The sequence below is a fragment of the Nycticebus coucang genome, chromosome 14 (assembly GCF_027406575.1).
Source record: "Nycticebus coucang isolate mNycCou1 chromosome 14, mNycCou1.pri, whole genome shotgun sequence".
Lineage (NCBI taxonomy): Eukaryota > Metazoa > Chordata > Mammalia > Primates > Lorisidae > Nycticebus > Nycticebus coucang.
Window position 1 is genome coordinate 50,065,530 of NC_069793.1, and position 16,159 is coordinate 50,081,688.

The 16,159-nt window shown below is 39.8% G+C and overlaps 1 protein-coding gene and 1 pseudogene across 1 annotated transcript in view; both read left to right on the top strand.

Annotated features, from left to right (window-relative positions):
* Positions 1-16,159, top strand: part of RRAS2 (RAS related 2) — an 82,297-nt gene that overhangs the window by 20,608 nt on the left and 45,530 nt on the right. The window lies entirely within an intron of this gene.
* LOC128565955 (glycine cleavage system H protein, mitochondrial-like) lies at positions 1,802-2,322 on the top strand (annotated as a pseudogene).

Consider the following 16,159-nt stretch of genomic DNA (forward strand, 5'->3'; position numbering starts at 1 on the left):
GTTACTATGCTGAATACCATGGGTCAGGGTCCCCAACCTTTTTGGCACCAGGGACTGGTATGGGTGGGAGGGCAGATGGGACAGGAGGTGAAGCTCAGGCAGTGATTCCAGGGATCAGAGCAGCTATAAATACAGATGAAAATTCTTGCCTCCTGCTATGTAGTGAGTTTCACAGAAGATGGTTTTTTCCAGGTTGGGGTCGGTGGTTAAGACAGTTAGTTGGTGGAGCTCAGGCCATGATGAAGTGTGGACCGATTCCTAACAGGCCACTGACTGGTGCTGGTCTGAGGCCTAGTGGTTGGGGATCACAGCTGTAGGCCATTGTAATACAATGATAAGTGTTCCAGATGAAGAGAAATGAAGGCTTAGGAGAAGGGATTTGCCCAGAGTCCTATAGCACGTTAACAGTGAAGCTGGGATTTAACCTATTTTCCCTAATTTATTAATGTTAAATTTGAACAAACATGCCAACACTTAACTAGAGAGGAGCTAAAAACAGTGATAATTTTTTTTTTTTTTTTTTGAGACAGTCTCACTGTGTCACCCTCAGTAGAGTGTTGTGGCGTCATAGCTCATAGCAACCTCAAACTCTGGGGCTTAAGCGATTCTCTTGCCTCAGCCTCCCAAGTAGCTGTGACTACAAGCGCCTGCCCCAGCGCCAGGCTATTTTTGTTGGTGCTGTTGTAGTTGTCATTGTTGTTTAGCAGGCTTGGGCCAGGTTTGAACTCACTGGCCCCAGTGTATGTGGTGGGTACCCAAACCACCGAGCATGGGCACCAAGCCAAGAATCCTTAACAACTATCATCTGTGCCCTCTAGAGTAGCAATTATAGAGAAGCAAAGAAGTGGGGGGAAAAAACTACCTAGGGATAGTTTTTGAGATATCTTCCAGGTCCTGAATTCCAGTGGATTGAGTGACCCCACACAGTTAAGGAACTGACTTAACTGGTCTTGGACTCCACCCCCCCTCCCCCAAGGAACTGCATTCCAGTGGACTGCTGATTTCGCCCCCAAGCCGGCCCTTTAGCAGACTCAGATTGCCTAACCCCCTCTCCACCCCAGGCTGGGCGCAGTGGCTGATGCCTGTAATACTAGCACTCTGGTAGGCTGATGGGGGTATTGCCAGAGCTCACAGGTTCAAAACCAGCCTGAACCAGAGCTAGATTTCATCTCTAAAAATAGCTGGGCATTATGGCGGCATCTGTAGTCCCAGCTACTTTGGAGGCTGAGGCAAGAGAGTCGTTTGAGCATAAAAATTTGAGGTTGTTTTGAGCTAAGATGCTACAGCACTCTACTGAGGGCGACCAGGAGACTCTGTCTGAAAAAAAAACAAAACAAAAAACAAACCCTGTTCCTCCACTTCTCTGGGAGGTGGATTTAAGAACTCTTTCCTGTCTCCTTGCTTAGTACTATGTAGAAATAAACTCCCTGCTGTCTCTGGATAGGAACAAAAAACTAATGATGGCTACTGATAAAAGCTACTAAGGGACCAAAGATTTGCAGTGGTATCCTCTCTCTAAAATGTAGCTTAGAAAGACTGAGTTATTCATTCTGCAAACATCAGAGTTACATACATGCTTAACAGTAACAAACACTAAAGTCAGCATATTGGTTATGTTTTGGGTTTGGGAGAGGAGAGAAGAGAATATGATTATGGAGGGCTATACAAGAGTCTTCAGTCGTATTAGTAATGTTTTATTTACTAGGTTTGGGTGGTGAGTATGCATATTCTTTGTTTTTTTCTTTATAACATCTGATACATTTTATAGTTAATTAAGAACAGAGAATATAGCCCTGCGAACATGGCGCTGTGAGTGGCGCGCACCCTGCGGGCTGTGGCCTGCAACCTGCACTTGGCCTCTGTGCCCTGCCCACCCCGGCCGCCCTGGGCCTGGCCGCTGGGAGCAGGCGCCATCTGGACGCTGCGCACGGGACCGCTCTGCTCTGCAGTGTGTAAATTCACGGCGAAACAGGAGTGGGTGACCGCAGAAAACGGTGTTGGAACAGTGGGAATCAGCAATTTTGCACAGGAAGCTTTGGGAGATGTTGTTTACTGTAGTCTACCCAAAATTAAACAAGATGAGTTTGGTGCTTTGGAGACTGTGAAAGCTGCTAGTGAACTGTATTCTCCTTATCAGGAGAAGCTACTGAAATTAATGAAGCTGTGCCAGAAAATCCAGGACTTGTCAACAAATCGTGTTATGAAGATGATTGGCTGATCAAGATGACAATGAGTGACCCTTCAGAACTAGATGAACTGATGAGTGAAGAAGCATATGAGAGATACATAAAATCTATTGAGGAGTGAAAAATGCAACTCCTAAATAAACTAGTGTGAAATAACTTAATCCAGCATAGTTGTCTTTAATTAGTGGTGGGTAGGTGACTTAAAATAGCAACTACTCTCAACACTGTTAATGAAAGAAAATAGTCCTTAACTTTTTAATGGTTGTAGATAAAGAAAATATGCATCTTTTTCAAAATACCCTATGATTTTTAGACTAACCTCTAGTATTCATATTTCATGAAATTATCCATGGTAAAAACTAGTTATAAAAATTATGTGACGAAAGGATAACACTGTTATCTTGAGCCTTATATGATATTGTAACTTGTTTACATCCATACCAGGATTTGAGTTGGAATACTTAATGATCTTTCCATTGGAATTAACTGGGAGTGGAGAAGCTTTTCTTGGTTTACAGTGATATTATCTTAATTTTGTAATACACATTTGCTGGTGTTATTTTTATACAGTGAGCAACAGCTTTGCAGCAAAATAATAAAATATTCAACTTCATAAAAAAAAAAAGAACAGAATATACTCTGAATTGACTTAAATATGTAGTCAAGTGGAAACTTACAGCCATTCATTTGGTGTTAAAGGTATTATGACTTGGTAGACAGGACACAAGTGTGTTCTTTAGGGGTTTTCCTTCACGGTGAGAAACTATTTTTATTTATTTATTTATTTTTTGTCCTTGTCTACTCAGATAACTTGAGTATAGTTCTTAGTAAAAAGTTCTTGTTTGAGTTTTTGGGTAAAACTGTTATGTGAATATGTGTGTATAAGTGTGTTTTGATTTGCTTTTAAAATTACTGTACATAGTTTCTGAAGATTTCTCCAGAGCACAGTATCTGATTTCATCTTGGTAGTAACAGGAACTGATGATTAATTTTGCCTTAAATTTTCTGTGTGAAGAAATAATGCCTTTAACTTTTCCCAGCACCACATTCTTAGCACCGTTTGTATGCTCTTATAATGTGGTTTAAGGGAGAAGTGGGTAAAGATTAAAAGAAAAATCTAGAGTATTGTGTACTAGACCCTTGCTCTAGACTATATGCTATTGACTATTTTTTTTGCTCATGAAATTTACTTATTTATAAAATTGGTTATTTTTGGACTGAGAACATTTTCATCAGGAGTTGACTTTTTTTTTTTGAGACAGAGTCTTACTTTGTTGCCCCCAGTAGAGTGCTCTGGCGTCATAGCTCACAGCAACCTCTAACTCTTGGGCTCAAGTGATTCTCTTGCCTCAGCCTCCTGAGTAGCTGGGACTACAAGCGCTGGCCATAATGCCCGGCTATTTTTAGAGATGGGATCTCACTCTAGTTCCGGCTGGTTTAGAACTCATGACCTCAGGTGAACCACCCACCTCGGCCTCCTAAAGTGCTGGGATTACAGCCATTGCACCGGGCCAGGAGTTGACATTTTTTGACGGGGCTGGGGAGGGGATTATCTGGTAAATGTGCTACCACCATTTTGGTTTTGTTAACACAAGGAATCTTATTTTCAAATGTTGGTGATACTGGGATTAGAAAAAATGGTACTGATGGGGGAAGCGGAGAGCAGAGAGAGGGAAGGAGAGAGCGGGGTGGGTGGTCACTGGTGGGTGACACTGTAACCTGGTTCTTTATATCCTCAATGAATCCCCATAAAAAGAAAAAAGAAAGAAAAAAAATGCTACTAGTGGTTGTTTGCCTTTATTTGGGTACTTCTGTTTTTTTGGATGGTAGATGGAAAAGATAAAAGGAGTCCTATGTTTTTCCCATAAGAATGCAAAAGTGTACTCATGTAAATATTGCTAATTTCCCCCAAAAATAAATTCTTGAAAAAGCGATTTAAGGGAATATTTAGGTTTAAAGATTATAATGTAAGTTTAAGATTAAGTGGATCGGTAGATAAGAGGTGAAGGTTGGAGAAGGTAGAATAAATAACTCCTGTTCTTGAGTTTGGAGATTTGGATTATGGCATCTCCTTTATTGAGAATTACTTAGGAATTGACTCACGGTGCAAATTGGAGGTCCTTTGATTGTGAGTGGATTCTCACTGTGATCTAAGGGCTGGGCTCTTAGGATACTAATTTTTGAGAACTTGAAAAAGTTACTTTGCTTCTGGCATGATTTTATTTTATAGGCAGTTTTTTCTCTGGTGTCTTCTCAAGCAGAGCTGTTCTCATTCCAGTGACAAGTAGAAACTGTGGCCCATTAAGACTTTGTAATGACAGAATTTGGAAAATGTTCTACATGCAGGGGTTCTTAACCTTTTTTGTGCAAAGGACTCTTTGAGCAGTTTGGTAAAACCTGTGGACTTCTCAGAAAACTGTTTCTAAATGTGTTAAATATGTGCAATTATAAAGGAGGCCACTGTATTGAAATCAAAATGTTAGTATTAATGGAAAAGAAGCTATACTCTGTAAAATAATTTAAAGAGGTTTATTCTCAGCCAAATTTGAGGACCATCACCTGGAGCCATACCCAAGAAGCCTTGAGCAAGTGGTCTTGCTGTGGTGGGATTATAGTTGTATAGTTTATACATTTCAGGGAGATAGGAAGTACAGATCAAGGCATAAAGCAATATGTGAAAGGCATACATTGGGTTGGCTGGAAAAGAGGGGACATCTCAAAGAGGGATGTTTGTGCCTGGTTATATAGGGAGTTTTAATGATACTTCAGGAGTCAGTGAAAAGAAATGCTTGCGATAAGGGTTTGATTATCAGAGACAAACTATGAGACACGTGCCCAGATTCATGTGGTTTGTTGTGAATATCGAGGACCTGTAGGTATGTCCTGCATAGCCTTAGGCCTGTTAATGAGTCACAAAGGACATCTCTAGGAAGGGAGGGGGGGGGATATGATGAGGCATGTCTGATCTCCTTTCTCATGGCTAGCAGCTCAGTTTCAGAAGATCCCCTTTCCAAGAAGAGGTCTAGTCAGCCACGGGGGGGGGGGCGGGGGGCTGCTTTCTTTTTGTTCACATTAAAAGCAAAATTCTTCTGTTTTAACTCATTGAGTATAAATGTTATTCTGACTTATCTATAACTATAACATGAAAATATCTGATTTTAGTTAGTGATGGTCACAAATGCTTTGTTGAAGAAAATGATGAATTTCAGTTTGAGGTATCAAAAGACAAATATACAACAAATTTAGTTTAAAGATCTAATTGGCTTTTATTTTTGATTATAGAATCAAGCAGTGCCTCATTTTATAAAATAGAGTGTTCTGATGAGCTGAGCAGAGAAGATTGGCTTTCAAGGGAGAAAAGGGGTGAAGAATGTACAAACAGAACAAAAATCATATTGTCTTTTACTTTTTCTTTTTTTTTGCAGTTTTTGGTCGGGGCTGGGTTTGAACCCACCACCTCCGGCATATGGGGCCGGCACCCTACTCCTTTGATTCACAGACGCCGCCCCACATTGTCTTTTTCTTTTGCTTGGAAAGATTAAAGCAGAGGGGACTTGCTTATTGTGCCAGCAAAAACTGGTCTGTTCAGGGATTTGGCTATTATCTTTTATTCTCCTGATTCCTAGGTTGAATAAATAACTTAGTTTTGCTTGGTAGGGGGAGCATCATTCAACATGAATAACTTGGACTGTTTGGCCTAGTATAGGAGCTCAGTCCAAACCAGTGGCCTCTGGTAAATTTTATTTTATGAGACAGGGTGTCTCTCTGTAGTCTTGGCTGGAGTGCATTGGTGTGAACATAGCTCCTTCCCATATAATATAAAATCCTGCAACAGTTTATTTCCATTTCCTCCTTCTGAACTTTATGTTCTTATCATAATTTTAATTCTTTGTATGGTATAAACCCACAATATTTTGCTATTCTTTTTATTTTGTTTTTGAGACAGGGTCTTGTTCTGTTGCTGAGGTTGGAGTACAGTGGTGTCATCATAGCTCACTGCAACCTCAAATTCCTGGACTCAAGGGATCTTTGAACCTCAGCCTCCCGAGTATGTAGGAGTGTAAGCATGGAGCACTAATGTCCAGCTAATTTTTATTTTTAATTTTTTATAGAGGGTCTCCCTGTGTTGCCCTGGCTGGTCTTGAGTTCCTGGTGTTAAGAATTCCTAATAGTGTTGGGATAAAAGGCAGGAGCTTTTTGTGTGGGGAACTTTGTATCTGTAGAGAATCTTCATTAATGCGGGTCTTTTTTCCATCTGGAGAAGATTAACTGAGTCTGATACTTGTAAAGGACTGGAAAGAAATATTTACTATCTCTTCTCTCTGAGGGCTGCTGCCTGTAATGTTTAATTTGCATAACAAGACCACTTTGTTAGCCAAGTTTCTTCCTTTTTTTCTCACATAACCTGTCTTGCCACTAAAACCTATTTGGGCACAATGTAAGACCCTGTTCTTTATGAACTTCTGGGATCAAATTGAGAGTCTTCATTCTGAAGGCTCCTGTGTATAAATGTTAAATAGATTTGTGTGCCCCCTTTCTCCTATTAGTCAACGTGCCTCATGTCAGTGATTTCTTTTTCTTTCTTTTTTTTTTTTTTTTTTAGTGAATACCCAGCAAATGCATTTATGAAACATAAACGAATCTCATGTTTAGACTTGGGTCTCTTCCCCAAGATACTGCATTTTTGTACATGCAAATATATCCCCAAATCTGAAAAAATCTGAAATACTTCTAGTCTCAAGCATTGGAGTAAGGATGCTCAAACTGTACGTACTAGTATCTACATCCTTAGGCAACTCTGAGCCTTAATTTTCTCATCAGTATAAGAGAAATGTAATAGTACTTACCTGGTAGGTTTTTACCTTTTTTTTTTAGGTACTGTAGGTATGATATTATTATGTATAGTTTATCACAGTCTACTGTTATTTTACCAGTCTGAGTGAAGTATGGAAGCCTTACCTTCCTTCATGTTCCTTTACCTTTCCCTATTTATAACTTTTAAATATTCTTTCTATATACGTTTGGAATCATATCAGATATTACAGTTTTTGCTTGAACTTTCAAACACCCTATAGGAAATTCAAGAGAAGAATGGCCTGTTGAGGGCCAGGCAGGGTGCTGTTGTGGGTAATCCTAACACTCTGGGAGGCCAAGGAGGGTAGACTGAGGGCAACAAAGTGAGACTCTGTCTCAAAAAAAAAAAAAAGAAAAAGAGAACAGCTGGTTGTATTTATCTATTTTTGTTATCATTTTCTTTTTTTCTACCTGATGCCTCAAAGTTCCTTCTTTTATTTTTTTTGAGACAGAGTCTCACTTTGTCACCCTTGGTGAAGTGCTGTGACATCATAGCTCACAGCAACCTCAGACTCTTGGGCTCAAGTGATTCTCTTGCCCCGGCCTCCTGAGTAGCTGGGACTACAGGTGCCCACCACAATGCCTGGTTATTTTTAGAGATGGGGTCTCCCTCTGGCTCAGGCTGGTCTTGAAGTCCTGAGCTCAGGCAGTCCACTTGCCTTGGCCTCCCAGAGTACTAGGATTATAGGCGTGAGCCACTGTGCCCAGCATAATATTTTTTTTATTGACTGTAGGATTCAGGGTTTATATAGTCATAGTCCCTTGTCCACAGGGGTGTGTCCCGAGTGGATGCCTAAAACTGTGGGTAGTACTGAACCTTATATATACTGCTTTTTTGTATATATACATACCTGTGGTAAAGTTTAATTTATAAATTAGGTACAGTAAGAGAGTAACAATAATAATAAGGTAGAACAATTATAACAATATATAATAACAAGTTATCTGAATGTAGTCTCACTCAAAATATCTTACTGTATTCATCTCCTTGTGGTGAAGTAAATGAATGATGAGGTATGTTGGTAAGGTAAATGAGGTATAGGCATTGTGATGTAGCATTAGGCTACTATTGACCTTCTGACTCATCGGAATCACCAGCTTTGGATGAGGCTGGATCTTTGAGCTATAAAGATGTTGATGGTTGGCTGTCAGGAACAGATGATGGTGACTAATGGATGGGTAGCGATATGCAGGGTGGCTTGAGATTTCATCACGTCAGAATGGTGTGCAATTTGCAACTTGTTTTTTTTTTTTTTTGAGACAGAGTCTCAGTTAGATGCCCTGGGTAGAGTACTGTGGTGTCAGATCTCACGGCAGCCTCAAACTTGTAGGCTCAAGTGATTATCTTGCCTGAGCCTCCTGAGTTGCTGGGACTATAGGCGCCTGCTTTGAGGCCTGGTTAATATTTCTGTTTTTAGTAGATATGGGTTCTTGCTCTGGCTCAGGCTGGTCTTGAAGTCCTGAGCTCAGGCAATCTACACGCCTTAGCTTCCCAGAGTGCTAGGATGATAGGCATGAGCCACCACACCGGGCCTCAATTTATTTCTGAAATTTTCCATTTAATATTTTTGGACCTCAGTTGACCAAGGGTAACAAATCATGGAAAGTGAAACCACAGATGGGGGGAGAGTATCGTAGTTGTTTTTGATTGGCACCTGAAAAATATTGTGTCACTTCTTCTGATGGTTTCTGATGTGAAATCTGCTGTTTTTCCCCTGTAGTTAATGTGTTGTTTTTCTCTGGCTGCTTTCAAGATTTTTTTGTCTTTATTTTTCAGAAGTTTAATTATGATGTGTCTTTGTGTGGATTGCGATGGGTTTTTCCTCTTTGGGGTTCACTTATTTATTTATTTATTTATAAATAAAACAGTGCAGACACTTTTATGGCTTGGCTTCTTGAATATGTAGGTTTATGTCTTGTCAAATTTGGGGAATTTTCAGCCTTATTTCTTCATGTCCTTTTTTAAGCCCCATTCTCTCTGTCCTTTCCTTGAGGTCTTCTGAGAACATGAAAGTTCTTTTGTAGAAGTCCTATAGGTTCTAGAGCAGGCATCCTCAGACTTTTTAAACAGGGGCCAGTTCACTGTCCCTCAGACGGTGAGACCATTTTTTTTTAAAAAAAAAAACAAACTACGAACAAATTCCTATGCACACTGCACATATCTTATTTTGAAGTAAGAAAACAAAATGGGAACAAATACAGTCACACCGCCTCATGTGGCCCATGGGCCACAGTTTGAGGACCTCTGTTCTAGAGGCTCTGTTCATTTTTTTTTTTTTTTAGTTTATTTTTCTTTCTGTTTTTCAGATTAGGTACCCTGTTTCCCCGAAAATAAGACAGTGTCTTATTTTAAGGTGTGCTCCCAAAGATGCGCTAGGTCTTATTTTCAGGGGATGTCTTATTTTTCCTGTAAGTAGGTCTTATTTTCAGAGGATGTCTTATTTTCGGGGAAATAGGGTAGTGTCTGTTCGACCTTCCAGTTTGTTGATTTTTTTCTTCTATTCTTTCCATTTTGTTGTTCCAACCATCCACTGAGCTCCTTTCTTTTGGTTATTGTATTTTTCAGTTTTAAGTTCCCATTTGTTTCTTTGATGAGACTTTGATTTTTTTTTTATGGTGAGGCTATTTTTTCATTTGTTTCACGTGTGCTTGCAGTTGTTGAATCATTTTTATCAAGACTGCATTAATATCCTTGTCAGATAATCCTGACGTCTTTGTCGATTCAATGTTGGCATCTGTTGATTGTCTTTTTGTCATTCAGTTCGACATCTGAAAAATTCTTGGATTTTTCTGTTGAACTTTGCACATTTTCGTATTTTGTTCTGAGGCTCTAGACCTTATACAAATAGTTTTAGCTGGCAGGAGAAAGGGAGGTGCTATCCTGTTAATGTGAGGAGAAGATAGGTTTCTAGATTCCTTCCTTCTCCTTCATTGAAGCCGGAGGGAGGCACTCCTTGTTACTGCCCAGTGGGGATAGAAGCGCAGGTTCCCTGGGCGATCTCCATTGACGTTGCTGGGAGAGGGAGATTCATTACTGGCCCAGTTACTGGCTGGTAAAGACTAAGATATGGCTCCTTACTGGGCCTTCTCTGGTTGTAGTGGGGAGTGTTGGGGTGCCTCTTTAGTGCTGATTGTGAAATTCTAGGCTCCCTACTCTATCTAGCCTTTCCTGGTGTGGGTGCAGGTGGCCTACAGTTTTTTTTTTTCTTTGATATTTGGCTGATGTAGAGAAGTTATTTTCTGAAAAATTTCTGTCTTGCTGGGCTGCTCTATTCCTAGTCCTTTGGTTAGAGAGAAAAGGCTTTTATTGGAGCTTTTTTGTCTGTGTCTGTTGGTGTTGCCATGTAGTTGGCTTTACAGGAAACCCGGGGAACTCACCATAGTGCCGTTCCTTGGGTTCCAAAGCAGCAACCTGTCTGCTATATCTCTCCAGCTTTCAGAGCCTTCTTGTGTTTGTTTACATATCATGTCAAGGAATTTTAGTTCTCCTTACTGGGAAGAATAGGGAAAAGTATGTGTATTCCATGTTTTCAGGAGAAAAACTTATTTTTTTTTTTTTAAGAGTGGTTGACAGGCAGCGGAGGGTCTGACTTCCAGGGAAGCTGAGCGGAGAAAAGGCAGCCTACCTGCCTGGTCACAATTGCCACCCCCCCCCCCCAAGAAAAAGTTCTTTTAAGGTTCTTTGGTTTATTAAGTAATGTTGTAATTAATGCTTTCCTCCAAAGTTTTTGTTTTGTTTTCATACTTACTTCTTTACTAGGTAAAAGAGTGAATTAATATTTTCTGCCACATAATTCAAATTGAAAGTCATTATGTCATTCAGTTTACTTTTATAATGAGTCCAATTCTGAACCTATTGAGTGTGAGATGTTTTAAGGGAAGCCATCTGAAGGCACATATCCCTTTTTATAATCAGAAATGTAGGCAAGGGATGTAGGTGGAGAGATAGATTTGAGAATGTAATGTAAAGTAATAGATTGTGGAAGCTAGTTTTTGTAGATGAGGGTCACCCATGTTGAGGTTACGTGACCTGAAATAGGACTCTGGAAGGCTACCATTGAAAAAGGGGCTGCAAGAAGAAAAGGATGAAGATGACTGAAGAGAACCCACTGGAGAACTAGAGACAAAAATTGTGTTGGGTATCACAGAAAAAAATAACTAAGAGAAGACAGTTTCTAGAATTGCTTTGAGTGCTCATCAGGGTCACATGTCTTAGATGGGTGAGTAATCGGATGGCAAAAATTCTAAGGTTGGATTCAGTAATGAAAAGGTTACAGAGAGTCAGAGTAGTAGAATAATGGGACTAGGAGCCTGCCTACACTGAATGGGAGGGGAAGGAAGGTAAGAACGGGTGGGGAGTGGTAGTGTATGTGTCTTGTTTTTATGCTGAGGAAAAAGAAAGTGTCTTATTTGTGTGCTGAAGAAAAACAGCTAGTACGCCACAAACTGAGTGGGTTAAAAACAGCTAGTACAATAGGAAAGATACTAGAGAAGGAACAGCTAATGTCAAGGTCCTATGAGAAGGTTGGAAGAGATCAGATAGTTCTAAAGCATAGCTGGAAAATAAAAGCTAGGCAGGAATAGTAAGTGAACTTTTTAAATTTTTATTTTTTTAACCCACATACGGGGATGCTTATAGATGCAGGAGAGTTTTTAGAAGCAGTGAAGAACTTGATGGGAGTTACAGCTAGTTAATTTTCTTTGATACAGGAGGCAGAATAATCTGTGTGTGTGGGCAAGTGCGCGCACCCACATGTGTGCTTGGGTAAAGATGTTTTCAAAAATGGTTTACACCAAATCAACAGTTTAATGATAAAAACATCCATCTGTTATGTTACAGCTATATCAGAATTACTTATATTTTTAAAAATTTTGTGATGATGCAGATCACTGTTATATTAGTTTTAAGAGACTATTTGGCAAGGAGGTAATGTCTATTAAAAGTAAGGGGGCTGCAGGGGCTGGTGGCTCACACTTGTAATCTTACCACTCTTAGAGGCTGAGGTAGGAGGAGTGTTTATGCTCAGGTGTTCTAATCCTCCCCACCCCGGCAAAAACAAACTAGCCAGGACTGGTAGCCTGTGACTGGCTAGTTGTGAGGCCGAGTCTCAGAAGGCTCTCTTGAGGTTGCAGCTAGCTGTCATGATGCCTCTGCACCCTCTGTGGCAACAGAGCAGAGCTAGACTCTGTCTCAAAAAAAAAAAAAAAAAAAATGTTGGGGCACAGAGGCCTGTAATCCTAATGCTATGGGAGGTTGAGGAGGGCAGATTGCTTGAGCTTAGGAGTTCAAGACCAGCCTGAGCAACAGCGAGACAAGCTCCTCTCCCACCCCCACCATCTCTACTAAAAATAGAAAAACTGAGGCAAGAGGATCACTTGAGCCCAAGAACTTGAGGTTTCTTGAGCTGTAATGCCAGGCCACTCTAGTTAGGGCACCAGAGTGAGACTGTCTCAAAAATAAACAAACAAACAAACAAAAACCAGGAGCGGCGCCTGTGGCTCAGTGAGTAGGGCACCGGCCTAGGGTGGCGGATTCAAACCTGGCCCCGGCCAAACTGCAACAAAAAAATAGCCGAGTGTTGTGGCGGGCACCTGTAGTCCCAACTTCTCAGGAGGCTGAGGCAAGAGAATCATGAGCTGTGATGCCATAGCACTCTACCGAGGGCAACAAAGTGAGACTCTGTCTCTAAACAAACAAACAAACTAGGGAGGCACATAGATTATGAAACCGAATTCTCAATACAGTGCAGATTCAGAGGGTGTTAAATAAAATGTATGCACATTTTGAGGAATGGAAAAAAACTGTGTTAAAATTGTAGTACTCAAGTCACATTTGACTTACGCAGTTACAAGAGATACAGTATACAATAGAAGCATTATTGGCATATATTGAGTATTACAATTTTGATATAGGCTTTCTCTTAAAATGTGTCTACATTCTTTTGGCACTCCTTGTATATATGCATAGGAAAATGAGAAATGAAAAGTCGATATGGTTGACTTTAATTTTTTTGTGTGTCTGGATTTTCTTTACTGAACATGCAATATATTCTATAATAAGGAAAGAGAATTAAAAAAAACTTCAGTTTTTTCGGGGCGGCGCCTGTGGCTCAGTTGGTAGGGCGCCGGCCCCATATACCGAGGGTGGCGGGTTCAAACCCGGCCCTGGCCAAACTGCAACAAAAAAATAGCCGGCCTTTGTGGCGGGCGCCTGTAGTCCCAGCTACTCGGGAGGCTGAGGCAAGAGAATCGCTTAAGCCCAGGAGTTAGAGATTGCTGTGAGCTGTGTGAGGCCACGGCACTCTACCGAGGGCCATAAAGTGAGACTCTGTCTCTACAAAAAAAAAAAAAAAACTTCAGTTTTTACTCTTAAGGAAATATAATTTGTGTAGTTTTCTGGAGTACAGGTTGCTATTATCAATAACCTACCTAGCCTCCCCTCCTGCCCTTTTTTTTTCTTGAGACAGAGTCTCAAGCTATCACCCTGGGTAGAGAGTGTCATGGCACCATAGCTCACAGCAACTTCAAACTCTTGGGCCCAATCCTTTTACCTAAGTTTTTCTACTTTTAGTAGAAATGTGGTCTTGCTTTTGCTCAGGCTGGTCTCGAACCCATGAGGTCAAGCAATCCACCTGCCTCGGCCTCCTAGAATGCTAGGATTATAGGTGTGAGCCACATTTCCGGTAGCCTACTTAGCCTTATCCTTTAACTTTCACTTCCAGGGATTTTTCTTATGGTAGTAACAAAATATCTATATACACCGATATTTATGATGACATGATTTATAATAGTGATGTATACTAAAGTTTACCTAAATAGTTCAGTGGTTAAAATATACTTCATTTCTCTAGTGTACGTAAAGCAAGTCAATACAGCTTGTAAAAAATTATTTTAGAAATACAGAATGTATAATGACATACAAGTTGCTTCTACTATGATTTATTTACGTGAAGGAAGATATAAAATGATGATAAGTCTTTTTTTTTTTTTATTCTTAAAATAATGGGAAGAACTGTCTGGTCACCTGTCACTGTCAGCCAATATGTAGAGACAGGGTTGGGTCCACCAAACTTTATTTTTCAGAAGCCAGGATTCTGGAGAACAGTGAGAGTAGCCTCTCCAAGATTGTTCTGTTCTTCCATTTCTAAAGTCATAATTTTATACATGAAAGTTCAAAGTAAAAATCATGTTAATCTTTAGTTTAAACAACAATAATCAGCATAACCCATGACTCATAAATAAACAATAATCACCACATCTTATGACCAAAAACAGCACTCCAATTCAAAAGTTAATCTCCTAAATCAAATGCCCTAAACTACTCAAAACAGACATTTTTAGGTTAAAGCTGAATTTACAAAACAGCAAGAATGGGAGATATGAGGGGAGGGTTGCGTAGGACCTAAACCAACCAGACCAGCTCAGCTGTGTCGTCTCAGCCCTAGCCTGAGTGACTCCATATTATTCTCACTACATGTACTTTCAGAAACAGAAAAAGACTCAAAAGTTGAGTTATTTTCTTCTTTACACTTGGGAAATGTGAATTCTTATTTTTACCATTTCATGTTTTCTTGTGTGGTTTGTTCATGTCTTCGCCCATTTATCTGTTAACTTCTTGTTTGGAAAAGCTGCTGAGATGACTTACATTTACTTCAGTTAGTTACTTTATTTGTGGTGAAACACGGAATAGACTACAAATCAAGATTTCTGCTAACAAACATGAAAATGTGCTCAACATCACCAGTCATCTGGGAAATGCAAATTAAAACCACAGTGAGATACTGCCTTACCTGTGTCAGAATGGCAATTATTAAAAAGTCAAAAAACAATGGATATGGACATACACTGTTGGTGGTAATGCAGATTAATACAGACTTTATGGGAACCAGCATGGAGATTCCTTAAAGCAGTGGTGCTCAACTTTCTAATGCCGCGATGTATTTTCATTGTTACAAAGGGGTCGCAACCCACAGCGTGAGAACCGCTGCCTTAAAGAGTTAAAAGTAGACTTGATCCGGCAACCATACTACTGGGTATCTACCCAAAGAGAAAGAAGTCATTTTATAAAAAAAGCACCTGTACCGAATGTTTTTCATAGCACAGATAGGGAACCAATGCAAGTGCCCATCAACTGATGATAAAGAAAACGTAGTGAGTATGTGTGTGCCTACGTGTACACACCATGGAATGCTACTCAGCCTCAAAAAAGAATGACAAACGACTTTTGAAGCAACTTGAAGTACCTCAGGAATAGAAAAACAAATACCATATGTTCTCCTAAGGGCTTATTTGATCACAAAATGATGTAATGAACACTGAAAACTAAAACTAAGAATGAGGGAGGGAGATGAGGGACAAAAATCTACCAGTTGGGTGCAATGTACACTATTCTGGTTGACAGGTAAGGAAAAGCCCTGACTTCAGCTTTCTATGGTTTTTCCATTGATAAAAAACACTGTACATCCTAAATTTACTGAAATTAAAAAAATATATATTTTTTCTGTCTTTTAAAGCTTTGAGAAAGATAATTTTTTTAAAGATCTGATACATGATTCTTTTATTTTTTTCTGATCTGATTTGATCAGACTTTTTTTTTTTTTTGAGACAGAGTCTCAAGCTGTCGCCCTGGGTAGAGTGCTGTGGTGTCATAGCTCACAGCAACCTCCAGCTCGGTCAAAGTGATTCTCTTGCCTGTTTTTTTTTATTTTTCTATTTTTAGTAGAAAATGGGGTCTTGATTTTGCTCAGGCTGGTCTCGAACATGTGAGCTCAAGCAGTCCACCCGCCTCGGCCTCCCAGAGTACTAGGATTATAGGCATGAGCCACGGTGCCCGGCCTTTAGACATCTTTTATATGAAATGTATATACATTTCACCAATGAAAATGTCTTTGTGATTTTTTTAATTGATTAAAAAACTTAGTGAAATATTTGTGAAAGTGTCATTAAAAATTCAAAAATTTTACCATCTCATGCAAAGATGTAAGTAATATAAAGGCACATTAAGTAAAAGCACCTCCTATTACTTTTTATGTTATTTTTATTAATAAGCACATATATTAAAGTACACCCATTTTAAGTGTATTATTACATGAGTTTTATACAGCCCTCACCACTAACTC